This window comes from Ptiloglossa arizonensis, chromosome 2 (genome assembly GCF_051014685.1).
Source record: "Ptiloglossa arizonensis isolate GNS036 chromosome 2, iyPtiAriz1_principal, whole genome shotgun sequence".
In the NCBI taxonomy this organism is placed as follows: Eukaryota; Metazoa; Arthropoda; class Insecta; order Hymenoptera; family Colletidae; genus Ptiloglossa; species Ptiloglossa arizonensis.
Window position 1 is genome coordinate 24,194,109 of NC_135049.1, and position 19,495 is coordinate 24,213,603.

Sequence of the window (19,495 nt, forward strand, 5' to 3'; positions counted from 1 at the left end):
ACCGAATCGAAACGTTCGGGAAATCCTCGTTCGAATTAAATTAAACGATTCGTACGAATGTTAACCGAGCGAGCGATTAACCAGGATTGGGAGTTGGTATTCCCGTGTCGAGGTACAAACAAGTGTCGTTCGTTGCGCATCAGAGTGCCCGTTTTGTATTATTAACCAGAGAGACGGTAAATGTAACGTGGAAGAAATTTTACAATTTCCTAGAGCATTTGTATCTGAGAGAGGAAACAAGTACAATTTGGAAGAATTTTTATAATCTGCGGAGCATTTGTTTCTCAGAAAAGAGGTCAGTACAATCCAGAAGAGCTTTTATAATTTTTCGAGCATTTGTTTCTCAGAGAAGGTGTACGTACAATCTAGAAGAGCTTTTGTAATTTCTCGAGCATTTCTTTCTCAAAGAGGGAATAAGTACAATTTGGAAGAATTTTTATAATCTTTCGAGCATTTATTTTTCAGCGAGGAAATAACTACAATTTAGAAGAACTTTTATAATTGTTGGTGCACTTGTTCCTCGAAAAATAGATACACTTCAGAGAAGATAAATTTCGAACACCGTTAGTTTCCCAAAGAATGAATACATACCTACGATAATATTTTGAAAGATCGAGAACACGAGTTCTCTTCGAATATTTCAAAGTATAATTTTCGAACTTGCGCCGTTCTTCGATTACAATATTCGTCTCGATGTGTATCTGGGCTCGCGAAATCGAGACGCGAAAGGATAATAGCTGAAAAGATTCGTTAATTTCCAGAATGTTAATCCGCAGGGAACTCTCGAACGACGGTGTACACGTGTCGAAAGAATTGGATAAAAATTCACGTTCATCCGGCACGATTTGCGAACGATTCTCACGGCGCCCGATTAAAACTTAAATCGTCGAATACTCCGAGGCGGGTGGAAATCGATAGGCAGGGGGTGAACGATAAATAAGATCGGAAAGGGTTGTTAGTTGCCTGCACGCTATCGGATGTACGTGAGTCGAGAATCGAGGATGCCGAGGCTATTGAATAGCGCAGCACCAGTCGCGATTTGCATGCATACACGGTCCTGTTGCGAAATTCTATGAGGCTTCGGCGGGTATAGCTTTCGTCGAACTAAAGCCGGACAATTCGATGAAGATCTATAAGAATCGCGGGGGATAGCCGTACAGGTTTCGAAACTCGTTCAGGGGACTGAAATTGCGACCGAAACCCCCCGTCTCCTCCCTCCGTTGAAAGTTCTTGACAGAAAAAGATCGAGTTTGCCAACTGTCTACGCGGCTGTACTGCACCCTCTGCAACGTATATAATCGGCCACTGTAAGATAAGGCGAAACCCCTCCCTCCCTTCGTGCCCCGCCTCACCGAAACGAAACTTTTTCGGCGGGCTCGTGATTACGACCGTTCTATTTCCCGGAAAGAACGTTCGATACGCGAGTCAACATAATTATCCGCCATTCGAACGGAAACTGATCACAGAGACACGGAAATACGACCAAGGGTCGTGGAATTGTTGCGATACTTTGAAACTACTGGTATAAAAATATTCGGTTGTTTGGAAAGTTGTTTCGTTTGCAAAATGGAGAATGTATAATTTAATGAAATGTTTATACATTCTAAAAAAAAATCGTGTTTCATTTTCACCGAAATAAACTAAATGACTCTTTGAACAATTCAATATGGTTGAAAATACGCTTAAAATGATTCTTTCTTTTTTTTACGTTGTGGAAGTTTTACAATAATCGTAAGACGTCGTTGGAAATGTAACACGGTTTCTTTTTATCGGAAGAGAGGTATTTTTCAAAGCTTCAAACGAGTTGCGGTCTGGAATCGTTGGTAATGATTTCAACACCGACTGCGGTGCAATTCATCCGGATAATTACCATGCGTTATTAACCCACCGAGTGGAAATGACCCTCTCGCTTGTATTCTCCGTGCCAAAGTCAACTTTGACGGCTTACGTCCACCACGATGTTGTTTAATGAGGATAATTTTCGTCCCTCCGCTTTTTCATTCGTGTCGTTACCATGCAGCTCGAAAGCGAAACAATTTCCGTATATTCGAAAATAAGAAAATAAGCGTGACTAGCGATGATCTTGAGATCGGTCGAAAACGCGTGAAAGTTTCTAATTTTACGTGCTACTTGTAATAAAAACAAAAGGTAAGATTCTCGTCGATAAGTTAAACATCCAGAAACCTGTTTCTTTCACCGAGTAAAGGTGACCAAAACGTATAAGATACGCAAAAAGTATAAAGATTCTAAATCTCGTTACCTCGTGGGATCTTCCAAACCACGTTACGAGTAAAAAAAAAATAAAAAAATAAAATAGAAATCTTTCGATCCTCTGACAAGAAAAGTGACAGCGATGATCGGGTCGCGTAACTCACTGCGTGCATCGGGGGCGGTGGGTGTGTGGGGGTGGAGGGTAACGTTCCAATCGACGGGAATCGTTTACGCGGAAGGAAAATGATTCCCGGATCGAGAGAGACGCTCGACGCCGCGACGATTTATATTATTTCGAATCCAGGAGAATCCATTCCGGCGTGCAGTCTTTCCGAGCGATTTCGGGCCAGCTCGGTATCCCGGGACGAAGTTGGCCGCCGTCGATCTGACGAATGGCGTCGATAGATCGAGTCCGTCGTTGCACGAGCGAATTCCTAAACCCCCGTCGGCTTTGCTCCGTGAAACGAATCTCCATGAACGAGAGAATAAAAAAAAAAAGAACAGCACGTGGAGAGGGGATAGTGTAGACGGAACCGCGACGAGAAGGAACGAAGAAGGGGAACGCGAAAAGTCGAGCTGTCGATCTGGACGAACGAAGGGGGCCAAGGGGTACGAATTCCGTATCCGGGGTATGAACCAGGACAGTAGCATAATCTCGTTCGCTTGGACGGATTTCCTGCCAGCGAGGTATCGAACTTTTTTCCGCGGACAGGGGCCAACTTTTCGTCCCGAATCGCATTGGTCGACGAATAGGAAGGATAATTTAACCGAGAGAGAAGCAGATGGTGGATTATTAATAACGTTGTTGCGTAAATAACGAATGAAATTTCGTTTTACCGTGATTTCATTGTGATTTTACTGTGATTTCATTGTGATTTCACTCTGATTTCACCGTGACTTCACTGTGATTCCACCGTGACTTCATTGTGACTTCGCGGTGACTTGACTGTGGCTTCGTGATTACATCATTGTGACTTCGGCGTGACTTCACCGTGAATTTACTATGACTTTGCGGTGACTTCACCGTGACTTCGCTATGACTTCGTCATGACTTGACCGTGACTCCATTGTGATTTCACTCTGATTTCACCGTGATTCCATTGTGATTCCACCGTGATTTCATTGTGATTCCATTGTGATTCCATTGTGAATCCACGGTGACTTCATTGTGACTTCGCGGTGACTTGACTGTGGCTTCGCAATGATTTCATTGTGACTTCGGCGTGACTTCACCGTGAATTCACTATGACTTTGCGGTGACATCACCGTGACTTCGTCATGACTTCACTGTGACTCCATTGTGATTTCACTGTGATTTCAACATGATTTCAACGTGATTTCAACATGATCTCAACGTGATTTCACCATTGATACCCATTGACCTCCTGAACCGATTTCGTAAATTTATTATCACGTGTAAAAGTACTATTAACAGCATTATCAACGGTATAAATAATGACTCAAGATATCATTTTACCGTGATTTTTCGGTGATCTCGAACGGAGACTGTCGACGACAATTCGTATCGATTACCGATTATAATAAGCACCGAGGAACCGGGTAAAGAAAAGCAACGCGAGGGGTCCGGAAAGTTCGCAACGCGCGCTCTCGCATAGTGGAGGGATCAAAGGGACGATAATCCCGCGAAGGGGATTATTTGAAACTTATCCTCACGGATGAAACTGCCGGTCGGAACTTTCCGCAGGAATTTACCGAAGACGCCATAAAGGATTCATGAACGTCGATGAGGCTAAACTCCACGAGGATTGTTGACCCTCGTAGACGTGGATGGGTTGTCCGACACCAAAGCCAAACACATCGGGCCACCTTCCAAGTTGAAACACACGGTTAATCCACGGTGTCTTGACACTCGTGTCCACTTACCTAAAAGCAAAAAAAGAAAAACAAAGTTAAACGAATTAGCACGGTCGTGAAACGCGTACGCGTCTACGTACTTGAAATTATTTTTTATTACTCTAACAACGAGAACTGTACCATGCATCCAACGAGATTAATTCGTTGCACGAATGTCATTCCCCTACCACACTGTTCAAATACTCCTACAAATCTATAAGTTTTCGTTTTTTAAATATACTTAATATTTTAAGTTTCTTAAGCCTTTTTTTATTAGTTTCTTCAAACTTTGTCTTCAATATTGACCCATACGAGTCTGAAACACACCGATCGTCAAATATCCCCATGTTTCGAGTTCTACCAAAGACAAATTCTTCGCGAGTTGTATCATCTCTTACCTAGTGTCCTCCAAGAGAGGGAATCGATCGAAAAGACGTATTAGCAATATGCTTAGCTAAATATTGCAATATTTTTACATCGTGCGTCCAATATATTTCAGAGAAAACTGATGCACCCAAAATGTGGAGTTCACGAACAGAAAAGGTGTCAAATCCCAAGCAAGACTCGAAGACTCCTTCCTACAATTTCCAAAAAAACGAACATAAAAGAACCCGAATCCTTGGAACAACGAAGAAGTTGCAGCTGCATCGAGAACTCGGTTCTTCGAACGATCTCGAACGATTCTCCATTTTCCAGGTTGCCCTCACCGTTTCGTGTATCGATTTCCCTGCGTTCAACGGTTCGTTAAGGTTCCCGGTCCGATTTCAAAGCGTGGATCGTCTCGAAAAAAATGTTCGCTCACAGAGGTACACGCATTGGGAAAACTCGATCCGATCGCGGTCCAGGGTTCGCGGACGAGGTCAACGCGAGATTATGAATTCCAAGGAAACGAGACTCGCCGAAAGGAACAACTGAGGAACGAGAGAGAAAGATAAATTAAAAAAAAGTGGAAAAAAAGAATAGAACGAGCTGGTTGGACGACGAATACAGCGGGGAGGGTTCCGTCTGGCCGCGAAGTGCAAGTAAAAGCCACGGTTGTAAAGAAGTACCACCGCTCGGAGCCACGACGCCAATAAAATCCTCGCCGCGAAATCACGAATGAAGTGGCTCGTTTATTTTCCTCTCGATGAGAATCGCCCGAAGCTGGGTCAACAAGCAACGATGCGCCGCGGCAAAGCAAGACGAAAGAGTCGACGAACGCGAAGGAAATGAAATTCGCCCGATTCCAACCGGGGAGCACCGCAATCCGGCCTCTGTTTGCGGTCCTAAGAAGCTTAAAAAATGAAAACGCTCGAGGAACGTCTGCCGCGGCGAGCGAGCGCCCACTCCTCTTTGGGAGGAAATCCATGGAACACACTGAAGAGAAAAGATGGCCGATCGGCGCGCACTCGGGGAAAATTCCGACCAATTAATCGAAAAAGACGACCGATTAATCGTCGAGTGGCGTTATTCGAAAAACAAAAAACAAAAAGGGAGCGCCTGGATCCGTTCGACGAACAACCGTTGCTCGACTCGCGATATCAATGGACGCTTTCCCGCGATTATCGACTCGGTACTCCTCGCGTATGATCGAGCTGCTTGGAAAATCGAGGGAATTTCTCTTGGAAGTCGTGCACCGATGTCTTGGCTTTTTCCTCGCGTTCAAGATCGGGTGGTACGTCTACCACTGTGCGTGTTTTCGTGAATCGAGGGTCGCTCGATTCGAGGGAAGCTTGTGAAAACGAAGCCCAGGTGTTCGAGCATTAATTGATTTCTGTGCCGAGAATCCGCGCGTACGATCGAGAAGGATGGAAAATTGGTGGAATTTTGAGCACAGATGTGTTTTCTGTATCGACGGTAATTTTTTGCTCGCGTTCAAGATGGAAAATTAGTGAAATTTTGAGCACAGATGTGTTTTGTGTATCGACAATAATTTTTTGCTCGCGTTCAAGATGGAAAATTAGTGGAATTTTGATCGCAGATGTGACTTGGGTATTGATAATAATTTTTTGCTCGCATTCAAGATAAAAAATTAGTAAAATTTTGAGCACAGATTTGTTTTGTGTATCGACAGTAATTTTTTGCTCGCGTTCAAGATGGAAAATTAGTGGAATTTTAATCGCAGATGTGACTTGGGTATTGATGATAATTTTTTGCTCGCTTTCAAGACTCCAGCGTCGTTTATACCATTGTGCGTGTTTCTTCGAACCGACAATTCGTCACAAACGAAACTCAGGTGTTCGAGTTCGAGTACCAATTGATTTCTGTGCCGAGAATCGTCGCTTATGAACGAGAAGAATGGAAAATTAGTGGAATTTTGATCACAGATGTGACTTGGGTATTGATAACAATTTTTTGCTCGCTTTCAAGACTCGAGCGTCGTTCCTACCATTGTGCGTGTTTCTTCGAACCGACAATTCGTCAAAACTGAAACGCAGGTGTTCTAGTTTGTACAATTGGATCTCCTTCTCGGAATACCCGATTGTGATCGAACACGTCAGAAAATTAACGGAAGTTTCCTCGCGGAAATACCTCCAGACGATACAATCCGAACGCTAGTATTTCCGCGCCCCGCGAATGAAAATTCAATCAAAAGTTTACCTCGAAATATTATTCCGAGGTATTACCGCGAAAACGTAGTCAATTAATTCGCATCGCTTCGATACGACCGCCACTCGAAGAACTCTATGATCGGATTACACGATTTTCCCGCGGAAATGGAGGGAAAAAAAAAAGACGAGATTACGGAAACGCGAAAAAACTATTTTTATTTAATTCCAGCTACGCTTCTCTCGCGCTCCGCGACAAAGTTTCCACGGTGCCGTAATCGAAACGTTATTAATTAATCACGGATGCATCAATCCGACTGGCAATTAAGAAACTCCGTGCACCCGTTTCTTTTTTTTCTCTTTCTTTCTTTCTTTCTTTCTTTCTTTCTTTCTTTCTTTTTATTTTTTTGCGCACCTTCGATAACTCCGTTTCAAGAATCCATCCGCGCGATCTAGGTCGGCCATTGGATTTTCATTTTCCCCGCTGGTTCCTCGTTCTCGTTATCTCGTGCTTCTCCATCGTGTTACAGAGGCAGCCTTCGTGAAAACATTATTAATTAATTCTCGCGAGCATCGATTCCGCGCGTTTTCGCCGGCTGTCGGTTTCCGCGTATCGAGGAGTCGGAGATGGACGTTTCGGTGCGCGGTTTCGGGTGCCGAGCAACCGCCCCCGTCCCCCGCCTCCGCCTCCAAGCGTCCAATAAACTCGCGGCCCCTTTCGTACGTAACGGTGAAGGGATGGAGAAGATGGAAGGTCGAAAGTATCTCGTTTGGATCGCGATCGTTTCTCGCTTTCTTTTTCTCCGTGATTTAATTTCATTCGCCGCGATCCACCGTACACGAAACCGGGGTAGAACGCGCGGCGGCCACCCTCGAACCTCAATGCCCTCGTTGACCCTCTCGTACCCTCGCCTCTATGTATCCTCGAAACCAACATCGGAACTCGATGGTTACAGGCTCTCCTATCGCACCGTGCACTTTTCCCAGTTAATTTTCGACTTACCTCCATGCGATCCATCCGCAGATCCCTCTTTTTCTGCCCCCAACGCCCCTCTCCAGCCACGGTGTTTGCGCTTCTCGACCAGCCGCGCTCTTCTGCTCGATCGAGGTCGAGTCATGCGAGGATTCTTTCGCCACGCGAAACGAGTCTCCGGTCGAATCGTTATTTCACCCCCCTCCCCCTCCTTTCGACCGATACCTTCCAACCGACTACTATTCGTATCCTCGGATTCTTGGCACTCGGCAATTTTTTAATACCAATTAACTGCGAACATCGTAGATTTACCATCGATCGGAGACCGATTCGTAGCGGATCACCACCGTCCCTCGCATCGGGGTTGACGAGGATTTCAACGCGATTGAAAGACACGGAAAATTACCATTTGCGGGCTTTTTCATCGTTTGGGTGTGTTTATGACAATTTTACGTTCAAGAATCGAGAAAATAACTTTTTTGTTTCGGTAAATATATTCGCGCTGTTCCAAAATATTCGTTTACATAATTTCCGCTCCTTCGTGATGGACGAGTACCAAAAATGGTCACCTTCCAATATTGTCCTTCGACTATGTATATTACAATTTTACAAACACGAGTCGAGAAAATAGCTTTCTCATCGTTTCGGTAAATAGATTCGCGCTATAGCAAAATATTCGTTTCCTCCACAAGTACCAAAAATGGTACTTTCGAATATTGGTGTGTTTATCGCAACGCCCCTATTGCAAATCTTACGTAACATTCCTCTCCTTGATTTTTTTCTCCAGTCAGATACCCACTACTGGAAAATATTTCTCTCCACACGAGTACCAAAAAATGGTCACTTTGTAAGGTTAGTCGCTTCTACGATCCGTCTCGACACGTCCGTACCCTCCCAGTGACGAGACACGTGACGGTAGCGATGGATCAAGTCGCGAGCCATGAAACGGGAACGTGACAAAGGGGGCGCGCTAGCGGGCCCCCGCCTAGCTGAAAAGTGGCAGGGACGAACGAGATAAGAGGTAGGGAAACCTTTCGCGTCGAGACACGGCGGGGAGGAGGTCGAGGGGTTAGGGAGGGACGGTTGAAAATAAACCGAGAAAGGGGCGACGATACCGGGGCCAAGTGACGTCGAGTCTAAGCGAGTATCTCCCCGTGCACTTTTGCCAGGCGAGGAGGACTGCTGATAAGATATCGAGGTGGCAGCGGTGGCTTCCGGTGGCGACTCATCCGCGACACGCCGATTGAAAGGTAGACGCGGTTCTTTGAACGGTTGGAGAAGAAGTTTCGAAGCTCGCGGCTGACACTTTTGTCGGATGGGAAAGCTAACCGGAGCTTTGCCGCGAATACGGAGATACCGAGGGGATCAGGATGCATGAATATGAACCCAATAATCCTCAAAGGACTTCCTCTCGCCCGCACAGAGACGGCTTTGGATAGGGAACTGCCAGGACTGCTTCGTCCGTAAACGAAAGGTTCTTTCAACCTCTTTAAGGAACCGAGACATCTTTTCGACAAACTCGCTTCCTCTCGCAATATCCGTTTGGAAATAATTGAACGGTGGATTTATGGATGACAAGGTGTCGGAAGAACTCGCATCGAGCTTGTTTCTTCTCATTCTTCGGACCTAATCGAACCGCAACCGAAGAAGACACATGTACCTAGGATGTACTCGAGCACCTCGCCGATCGTAATCGAATCTGTCCGGTAGGTCCGCGCGTAGAGCAGTAATCGAAATTACCGATCGTGGACGACTTACACGGTTAGGTGGAACATAAACGTCGAGTTTAGAGAGACAACAGAACCGAGACATCTTTTCGACAAATTCGTTTCTTCTCGCAATATCCGTTTGGAAATAATTGAACGGTGGATTTATGGATGACAAGGTGTCGGAAGAACTCGCATCGAGCTTGTTTCTTCTCATTCTTCGGACCTAATCGAACCGCAACCGAAGAAGACACATGTACCTAGGATGTACTCGAGCACCTCGCCGATCGTAATCGAATCTGTCCGGTAGGTCCGCGCGTAGAGCAGTAATCGAAATTACCGATCGTGGACGACTTACACGGTTAGGTGGAAACATAAACGTTGAGTTTAGAAAGACAACAGAACGTACACTCGAGCAGCAGAGCGTCCCAATGATCGAACCATGCTCCTCGGTGTTACGTACGGACAATGTTAAAGAGTTTCGCGCAATTCGTGTTAATCCGTGGCTGTATTCCTTGTATTATAAATACGGTGCGAGCATTTAGATCCTTAATAATTCCATTTTCTATACGGTCGAAAATTCTCGCATTAATTTCTCACCGAAGTTTCAGATTGGGTTAATACCTTCGGGGTTAGGTTTAAAAGCAGCCCCTGGCTGTTCACCGGCCATTAGGTAAAATTATTCTCCGTATTATAATACGCGTTACAGTCTGCTTACTCGCGCGTTACGGAGGTGAAACGATAACAGAGAGTTACGGACAGTTCCCCGTACGGCAATTAAAAACATTTTACGCCGGGAAGTAGATCGAACGCGGTGCCGAACGGAAAGACTCGAACCCGATGGTGGTGGTTGTGGTGGTGGCGGTGGTGGCCGCGGAACGGAAAAATGTGCACTCTCCGGCACGTATTTCCGTTACAGACGAAAGCTGAAGTAGAAGACGACTGAACAAGAAGAACGGCGGAGATAAGAGGAGAGAACAGCGCGGCGTGCACCGAAGTTGAAAATAAACTGGAAAAGACCGAGAGACGATACCAGGGCAAGTGCAGCTGAGTCTACGCGGAAGATCTTTCGGCTGGTTTTATGGTGGAAGAGGGTCGACGAGCCATCGAGGACTAAAGTCAACCCTCTTGTCCTGCTATTCGCGACTCGTGAACGGCTGGAACGACTGGAACGGAATTAAATGCCAAATTGCGGCGAAGAGAACAAGTGGCTACGTCCCGCCAAGGACGACGACGACGACGGCGACGACGAGGACGACCACCACGAGAAAAAGCCAACCGATGGCTGAAAAATTCTAATTCGTACTTAACGAGAGGATTATGCACTTTCGGTGGACCGCGTTGAATAAGTTTGCGTAAAACATTGAAACCTTAATCGTATTAACACACGGGACGTGTCCTTGTAAGCGAGACTACGGCGTACTTCGAGCGAGGGCTCGGATCGACTGTTATTTTTAAATAAAATACCCACGAAAATATTTCACTCGTTGAGAATTGTTCTCCAAGAGGCCCGAACGTTTTCTTCGTGCACTCGTTGGATAAATATCAAACGAACGCGCGACGTGGAACGTTTCTTGCGATCAGTTGGGAATAAAAATATCCTCGAACCGGGGAATACTTTCCAGCCGCGTGTTTAGCGAATAATGTTCCCCGTTGTCTTCTTTCGAAGGGAAAAAATCTTTTCTGCCCGATTCGTTGCCTAATTTTTAGAGTAAATCCTCGAGGCACCCTTAAATCGAAGTAGTTTTCAGCAGCTCGGTACAATACATTTTGTTCCAATTTACGTATTTCTCTTTCTCTTCTCTCTTTCTCTCTCTCTCTCTCTCTTCTTTCTCTCTCTCTCCCCGACTACTCGACGCCGGTTAAAGATCTCCTCGGCCGGTAATGGAAACAATTACTCGTTGTCCCCGACAACAATGGTCCCCGAGCTGTCCAACGAACGAGAGCTGGGCGCGGAGAGATAAGGCGAGGCCCGATTAACGGGAATGGAAAATATTTTCACCGGCGCGAACCGATTCCTTGATCAATTCCAGTGCTCGATAACCCCGATTAATCGGGCCGCGGGATCGAGCAGCCCCGTTGTGCGCGAACGAGAAAGAAATCCGGGTGAAGAGCGCATCGCGCGATATCAAAGCCCGGGGACCGGAGTCGGCCTGAAGAACGAAATCCCGTTGAAATAAAGACCAGCGTTGGCCACCGCTCGCGGAATTAATTCACGGACTCATTAAAGTAATTAAAACCGACGGTGAGGCGCAAGCGGAGAAAGACAACGGGCGAAGGGAGATCGGAAGCTACGATAAAAGTGGCGCGGTGGGGGCCCGTGGAAACGGAGTGGGGGAACGAGGAAACCGAATCGAGCAATGCGGAGGACGGACCGTGGACGAGCGCACCTGAGACCCCTCGATTAATCTGGACGCGAGATCACGTGGAGAAAAATACGCGACAAATTTTTCCGCAAACGTCGCCGCGTCGCGCAACTTTCTCGATCGCGGTTAGAGTGCACGGTGGGAGTGATTATCTCCATTGTCGTGGTCGCGTCGTTCGTCGACCGCGAGAGAGAAATATTCTGTAAGAGAAAGAGGGGAAGATACAAAGGATATTCGACGCAACGATGAGATTCGCGAGAGGTGACTTTTATCGAGGTGGAACTTTTATCGAGGGATATAAGATCGTTCTGGGGAGGAAGTGTATGAAGTATAATACGTGTAAGGGTGCAATGAAGAGATTCGCGCGAGGTAACTTTTATCGAGGTAACTTTTATCGAGGTAACTTTTATCGAGGTAACTTTTATCGAGGTGAACGTGAAATTTTAATCGAACGGAATAAGATAATTGGGGAAAGGTAATAGATATTCGATGAAATGGAAAGATTTCTGGAAGGTAACTTCCATCGAGGTGAACGTGAAACTTTTATCGAGGGAAATAAGATCGTTCTGGGGAGAAGGTGTATGAAGTACGTGTAACGATGTAATGAAGAGATTCGCGCGAGGTAACTTTTATCGAGGTAACTTTTATCGAGGTGAACGTGAAATTTTAATCGAACGGAATAAAATAATTGGGGAAAGGTAATGGATATTCGATGAAATGGAAAAATTTGTGGAAGGTAACTTCCATCGAGGTGAACGTGAAACTTTTATCGAGCGAAATAAGATCGTTCTGGGGAGGAGGTGTGATTGTAATTCGATGTAATAAAGAGATTCGCGCGAGGTAACTTTTATCGAGGTGAACGTGAAATTTTAATCGAACGGAACAAGATAATTGGGGAAAGGTAATGGATATTCGATGAAATGGAAAAATTTGTGGAAGGTAACTTCTATCGAGGTGAACGTGAAACTTTTAACGAGCGAAATAAAGTAATTCTGGGAGAAGTTGTAATAGATATTCGATGTAATGGATAACTTTTATCGAGGCGAATGTGAAATTTTAAACGAAAGAAGATAATCCTCGGGTGATAAATGTGATCGATATTCGATGAAATCGACAAATTTTATAAAATGTATCCAACAAAATTAAAACGTGCGTGGAAATATTTTAAAAAACAATAAATACAACGAATAATACACGAGACCAGAAGTCGATCGACCGTGTGATGCTCGCGCAATTTCGAAAATGGTGTTGATTCGTCGAGGACCAAGAAGGTCGAAACAATCCAAGGCGTCGGTATTTTAATAGCCATCGTTGATTCCTTTGTTCGAATCAAAAAAACTAGGTCACGGATCTTGGGACGAGTTAATAACGCGGAAAAAACGCACGAGAGGGTGAATGGTGCCCGAATGGTGGGCATCGGTCGGCCTCCGAATAATTTGCATACTGCATTATAAACCGTCAACGCGTGTACGCGTACGTGCGTATGCGTGACAATTCTGACCCTCCCCTGGAAGGATAAATAAATTTCAAGGACGATAATTCTCCCTCCTAGAAGGGAAACGAATGAAATTTTTCCCCTCCGTATTTCACCGCGAAGTAAAATTTTCAATTTATTAAATATTCCGGTACAAAATTTCCCGTCTCTTTTGTCCACCGTCTCTTTCGTTCAAATTATTTCGTTCTATACTACATTCACTTCCATGGTATTTTTATTAATTTTAATATCGGTGATCCGAATTCGTAATTAAAAAGATCGTTTAATTATTCGAAACGAGGTAACTTTTACATCGGGAACAAAAAATTGAAATTTCTTCTCGATATCGATCAATATCACCGAGCACCTATACCAAGATACAGATATATTTACGATATAAAACGCAAGAACACGAGGCAAACACCTGCCCCAAGAATCGTATATCGATCACCTCTATAATGATTTATTTTTTTCAACTTTCGTATCACTACATTCGCATACTCGTATAAACGTATCCACTTGCGAACAATTTTTATAATACATCGCTCGCGGTATACTAGTCGACGTCGTCTTCGTCCCGGCGCGCTTAATTCGCGATTGCTATTATTCGCACGATCGTGCAACGACACCCCGCGGGGCTCGCTGGTTCGAGGGCGTCGAAGCTACCGAGGAAGAGAGAGTCGTCGACGACGAGGAACTACTACGCGTGTTCTCAATTTTCCGAGCGAATAATCCAAATTAGATTAGGCGAAACCGGACAGAAAAAGACGTTCCGCGTAAAACGAGGAAGGAAGCGCATGCTCGCGGAAAATGCAGCGAAGCAACGGGAACGCGGCAAGGACTCCTCGCAGACGTTACGCTAATATATTGCAGTCGTCCCCCTACGCTTGGCAAAAGATACCAGACGCTTTTCCACGACAATTTTCCAAGCATCTGGGATTACCATATACCTCCCGCGAAGCACTGGTATGTACACTCCAACGTTACTGCCACTGCCGCTGACGGTATCCCATTTTTCCTTCGCGTCTGAGCCGCGGTACCGACTATCTTTATTACCTGCGAACTTCGGCAACAGGGTAGAGAAAACCCGCGCCCAGGAACAATGAATTACGCGCTAAACAACCCGGTGTCCTGTGCGTGGCGGAAAAATTACGGGGGACCGCGGGAGAATTTACTTACAGGGAGAGCCTAACAGCTGCTCTCCAACTCGGGAGATTCTCGCGATACACGGTGGAACGTATCTGGAGCTCGAATAATGACAGCGTGGAACGTATCTAGAGCTAGAATAATGACAGTGTGGGACGTATTTAGAGCTAGAATAGTGACAGTGTGGAACGTATCTAGAGCTCGAATAGTGACAGTGTGGAATGTATTTAGAGCTCGAATAATGACAGTGTGGAACGTATCTAGAGCTTGAATAATGACAGTGTGGAACGTATCTAGAGCTAGAATAGTGACAGTGTGGAACGTATCTAGAGTTCGAATCTAGAGTTCGAATCTAGAGTTCGAATCTAGAGTTCGAATCTAGAGCTTGAATAATGACAGTGTGGAACGTATCTAGAGCTAGAATAGTGACAGTGTGGAACGTATCTAGAGTTCGAATCTAGAGTTCGAATCTAGAGCTTGAATAATGACAGTGTGGAACGTATCTAGAGCTCGAATAATGACAGCGTGGAACGAATCTAGAGCTTGAATAATGACAGTGTGGAACGAATCTAGAATTTGAATAATGACAATGCGGAACGAATCTAGAGCTCGAATGACAGTGTGAAACGAATCTAGAGCTCGAATAATGACAGTGTGGAACGAATCTAGAGCTCGAATGACAGTGTGGAACGAATCTAGAGTTCGAATAATGACAGTGTGGAACGAATCTAGAGCTCGAATGACAGTGTGGAACGAATTTAGAGCTCGAATAACAGTGTGGAATGAGTCTAGAGCAGACGACACAGGAGTAATTCGTTCCAATGGAAATTTTTTTTAAGTAACTCAATGTACTTTTATCCTTTCCCAAGAAAGTGTGAGTGTGAGAATTCCAATTTCTGACTTTTTCCGATAATTCAAATTTATACGATCTTATTCGCGAATTGTTACAAATTGGTTCAATTTTTGGTTGGAAATATACAGATAGAGTACACCTGTTGAACAATGTATTGTCAAAGTATACTAAAATCTATCTAATGGTGTAAAATAAAATTCAGAGATGGAGATTACATTGGAAGAAATTGATCATCTTTGAACAGAATTACCGAAACACTAGAGAAAGTAATGAAATAATCTGTGCGTCCTTTCCGTTCAAAGGGAATCTATATTACACTCGAACGAAATAATCGCGAAACAGGACGAAGTGGAAAAATTGTGAAGGGATCCATCTAACCGTGGAATTTGTCCGCGTTTATAGTGTGTAAATCGTGAAGTTCGCAGCGATGTAAATATATGAAACGGTAGGTTCGATTCGTTGGAATACACGGTTTCGATTCTGTCAGGAATTGAAGTCCGAACGAGCCGTATGATAAATAGACCGTTGCTGGAGCATGGTTGCTGGACAAAAAGAGTGGAATCCCCGGAGCGTTCTCGTCACGTTTTCGACTCATTGGACGCTCGTAGTCGATAACGAGAAAGATTTCCTTTCGAGCAGAAGAACGGTTTCCCGTTGGCACGGCGGATGGTCACTTCGGCCACGAATTTCCGATGTCGGACTCGCTCGTTTTTCGAACTCCATTTACCGACCATATCGGCTGCCAAGGTTCCTCGAACCGATTCCAAAGAAATACCCCAAGCTGTGATAACGCGATAAAGGAACGTCTATCCCTACGAGACAATAGTACATCAATACGGACTTCCTTCGACCGGGATTAACCCCGTAGAGGAATTCCTCGATGGAAAAGTTTTCGAGAATCACCAGGGGAAAGGTGACACTTGTCAAACTTAAGAATGCAATGGCGAGTGGAACTCGACGAGACGCGTTTAGCGATCGAATGCACATCGTATGGTTAAATACCAAAGAATATTACGTATCTTGATATAAGAGGTTGGTACATTTAATTATCGTTTGATTTAATTCAATTAGAGAATTATCTTTCAATGGAATAAAATATCCAGTCTGTTTTGCTCGAGGTATGGACGATTAAATTGGCGAAGAAGATATCCAATAATTTTGTTTCGTATCTCGCACGAGGATAAATTTACCAAGAACAGTAGTAACGATTTTCTTGAAAAGGAACAAGGATAAGAATAAATATAAGATTAAAAATAAAACAGAGAAATATCTATTCATAATTTTAGAAACTACCCGTGTATTTTAATATGTGAAGTAGAAGAGTGTTTCAAGCGGTCTGCGCAACATAAGTTGGCCGCTCGAGGTCACCGAGTGTCCATCCCCACCATCGAAACTTTCGAGACCGCTCCGCCGTTTCGACGACAGTAATAGTCTTCCAATGTCTCCGTGCGATCGATTTATTTATACGAGATTACATTCCGCGCTAATTCGTGCGGAAAAAGCACCGTACGCGACACACTGTCCACCGTTGAACGTTCGCGTTGTCGCGATTACGACCAGAAATACGATATATTCGCGCATAAAGCTGAAAAATCCCCCCGTTATGGTACCGTGCGTGCATCGAACGCGGTATTGGCGGAGCCCGTTGTTTGAGAAACGGTGATAAAATTTTCCTCGTGGGCGTGCAAAGTCTTGCGTCGGGTGTCTAGATCCGCGCCACTGCCGGAGATTGCCCGTGGTTACACGCGCGATGCCTCATTCTCAGTCTACGGGCTCATCGGAGCTATCTATCTTCGAAACTGCCGAACCCTGGGTAATCTAAAGTGCCGCAGGCAACCGATAAACGCGAGCTCCTCGTCTAAAATGCGAAACCTACCGCTGTCCTTCGGAACGAGACCGATAGAAACACCGATTTCTGCTGATAGGTGAAGTCTACCTATCGCAACTTCAGCCATTACAGTCGGTGGAGATAAAACTTTACGTGTTGTATTGGCTACATTAATATACCACGTCAAACGTTACGTCTCTATTCATGTGGTAAACTTTGATATTAAATTCAAGCATACCTTCGTCCAACCCTCTCAACCCTTCACCGTGTAATCCCCACTCGACCTGCTCCAATTTGCTAGCGATACTTTTTCGCGAGGACACCTAACAGCCTCGTAGATTCGACTACTCGATCCTAGGGTGGTCACAAGCTGCGCAATTAAAGACGGTGGGTTACCTCCCTCGCGAAAGGTCTTCGTTCGACTCCAACTCACTTCACATCGGACAAATCTCCAACCAAATGTGCCTCGATCGCGCTTCTCTCGCAGCCTGTATTCTCTTTCGATCTAATTCTTGGGCGATCTAGTCGCGTTCACCCAAAATCCCTCGCTCTGGCGTCATCTGAATCTCATCTTCCACGTCTTCTGTTCAAACGCACTTCATTCACATCTCACACTTCAAAACACGATTTTTTTAGAGTATATAAACATTTTATTAAATTAAATATTCTCCTCTTTGGAAAACGAAATGACTTTACGAGCAACCCGATACTCTCCTTTACCTCTCGTGCTTCTAAATCTACAGACATCAGAACGATTTATTTTCTATTAAAGTAGTTTACTGTAACTCGTCGCAATCAAATCTCGACCCACGAACATTTCAACGAATCTGAACGTCGCGCGATTCGGTGGATCGAAGTTTAAATTAGTCACGTGACGATCGAATCCCGCGACACGATCGTTCCAAAGGTCGCCTGCGATAGTGCGTTAATTCGTGAACGCATACGTAATCAAGTATGCAGTTTCTTCTCGAACGGAACGAGTGAAATGCATGCAATAGGGTTGAATCGAGTTAGAGAAAGAAACGAGGGAACAGTGTGGATGAAAGGGCTATCCTATTGGGATGAACGATGGTCCCCCAAGTCCATTCTTTCCTCGACCTGGCTGTAGTCTCCTCCGGTCTACAAACAACCGGGAAGTACAATTGAGCTTCAACGAAACAATGGAGACAGTGGAGACGAGAAACCCTTAGAAGAGAGCCTTCGGAACGAAAGGAACCACGGCGACGTCTGGACGTCTCGAATTTATCTCGTACACGTTCTTCATAACGTTGACAAAGTCGATTCCTTCGGGACGTGGCTGGTTCCCGTAACGGGATGGAACCAAGAGAACGGTTTTCTTTTGGCACGGGGTCGTCGTGTCGGCCACGAAACCTCGGCTACCTTTTTCTTCTTTTTTTTTTTTGCCTTTTCCTAGCCTTCACCCTCCCCACCACGACGAATTCCGTTTCCCGCGACACACGACTCCCCTCTTCGTCTCGCAATCTCTATATCCCTCTCTCTCTCTATTCCTCCCGATTGCAAGGGAATCGGGCGTTGGCGGTCTTCCAGGAACACCCTTATCCGAAATACGTCGTTAAAAGGATTCACGAGTCCTTGGCCTGACAATAACAAGTTCGAGCGACGGAGCAACGAGCTAGGTAATACAGAAACGATCCGTGCTCGCTCGGGACGAACAGATTACTTCGTACACCCGCATTCGCGGTCGACTTCACGCAAGACTGTGACTACCATCGGAAGTCGGACTGTGGGACCACTGTTAAGAACACTATAGGGGAAGTGGAGCAGAGTTATTCACCGATAGTCCAAGTACGCTAAAGTTCCCCGGCGTGCTTCGAAATAAGTTTGCATTTTGTGTACGATCGGGGGACAAACTTTGGGAATTCTGAGATTTCGGGCTCCCGAGGATTTAGAAAGTTCGGGACACATCTCCGGGAGACCCCGGGAGCCACTTAGCGCGTGGATCTAAGAGTCCACGTGTCCCGCTTAACCGTGGTTCGGAGATTCGAAGATTCAAAGAACCAAAGGTGCCCAGATCCGTGTATCCGGTGGTTTGGGGATCCAGGAGTCGAGAAATCTAGACATTGGAGTATTCGGGGATTCGGAGATCCAACGGTTCGAGAATCGAAGAGTTTGGAAGTTCAGAAATTTGGAAAAATCCAGAGACTCGGTGTTTAGACACCTCGACGCTGCAGAGAATCGAGGATCCAGGGGTTCAATACCTCAGAGATCCAAGAGTTTAAACACGTCCAGGAGTGGAAGGCCTAGGATGCAAATCCCGGTAATCCAGAGGTCCAAACTTCGAAACACGTAGGAGTCCAGAGATGTGGCAAACGGTGATGCGGGTACTCGGAGACGCGAAGAACCGGGGTTTCGAACAATTCTATCGGTTCAGAAATCCAGTGACGTAATAGCTTAGAACTGGAATGGATGTCTAAACTTGGACAGTTCCAAGAATCCAGGCATCTACGAATCTAACGGACTAATAATTCTCGAGTTGTGAAACGTATCGTCGAGTCGGAACAGGGAGGACTCGTCTTTATCTTTCTCGGGTAAACG

At 45.3% G+C, this 19,495-nt stretch overlaps 1 long non-coding RNA gene across 1 annotated transcript in view; it reads right to left on the reverse strand.

Moving 5' to 3' along the window:
* Window positions 1–3,864: 3,864 nt before the first annotated feature.
* Window positions 3,865–19,495, reverse strand: part of LOC143154868 (uncharacterized) — a 58,767-nt gene continuing 43,136 nt past the window's right edge. Inside the window, exon 2 of the long non-coding RNA XR_012994265.1 lies at window positions 3,865–4,038. This is a non-coding gene — a long non-coding RNA (uncharacterized LOC143154868). The remainder of the gene's footprint in view (window positions 4,039–19,495) is intronic.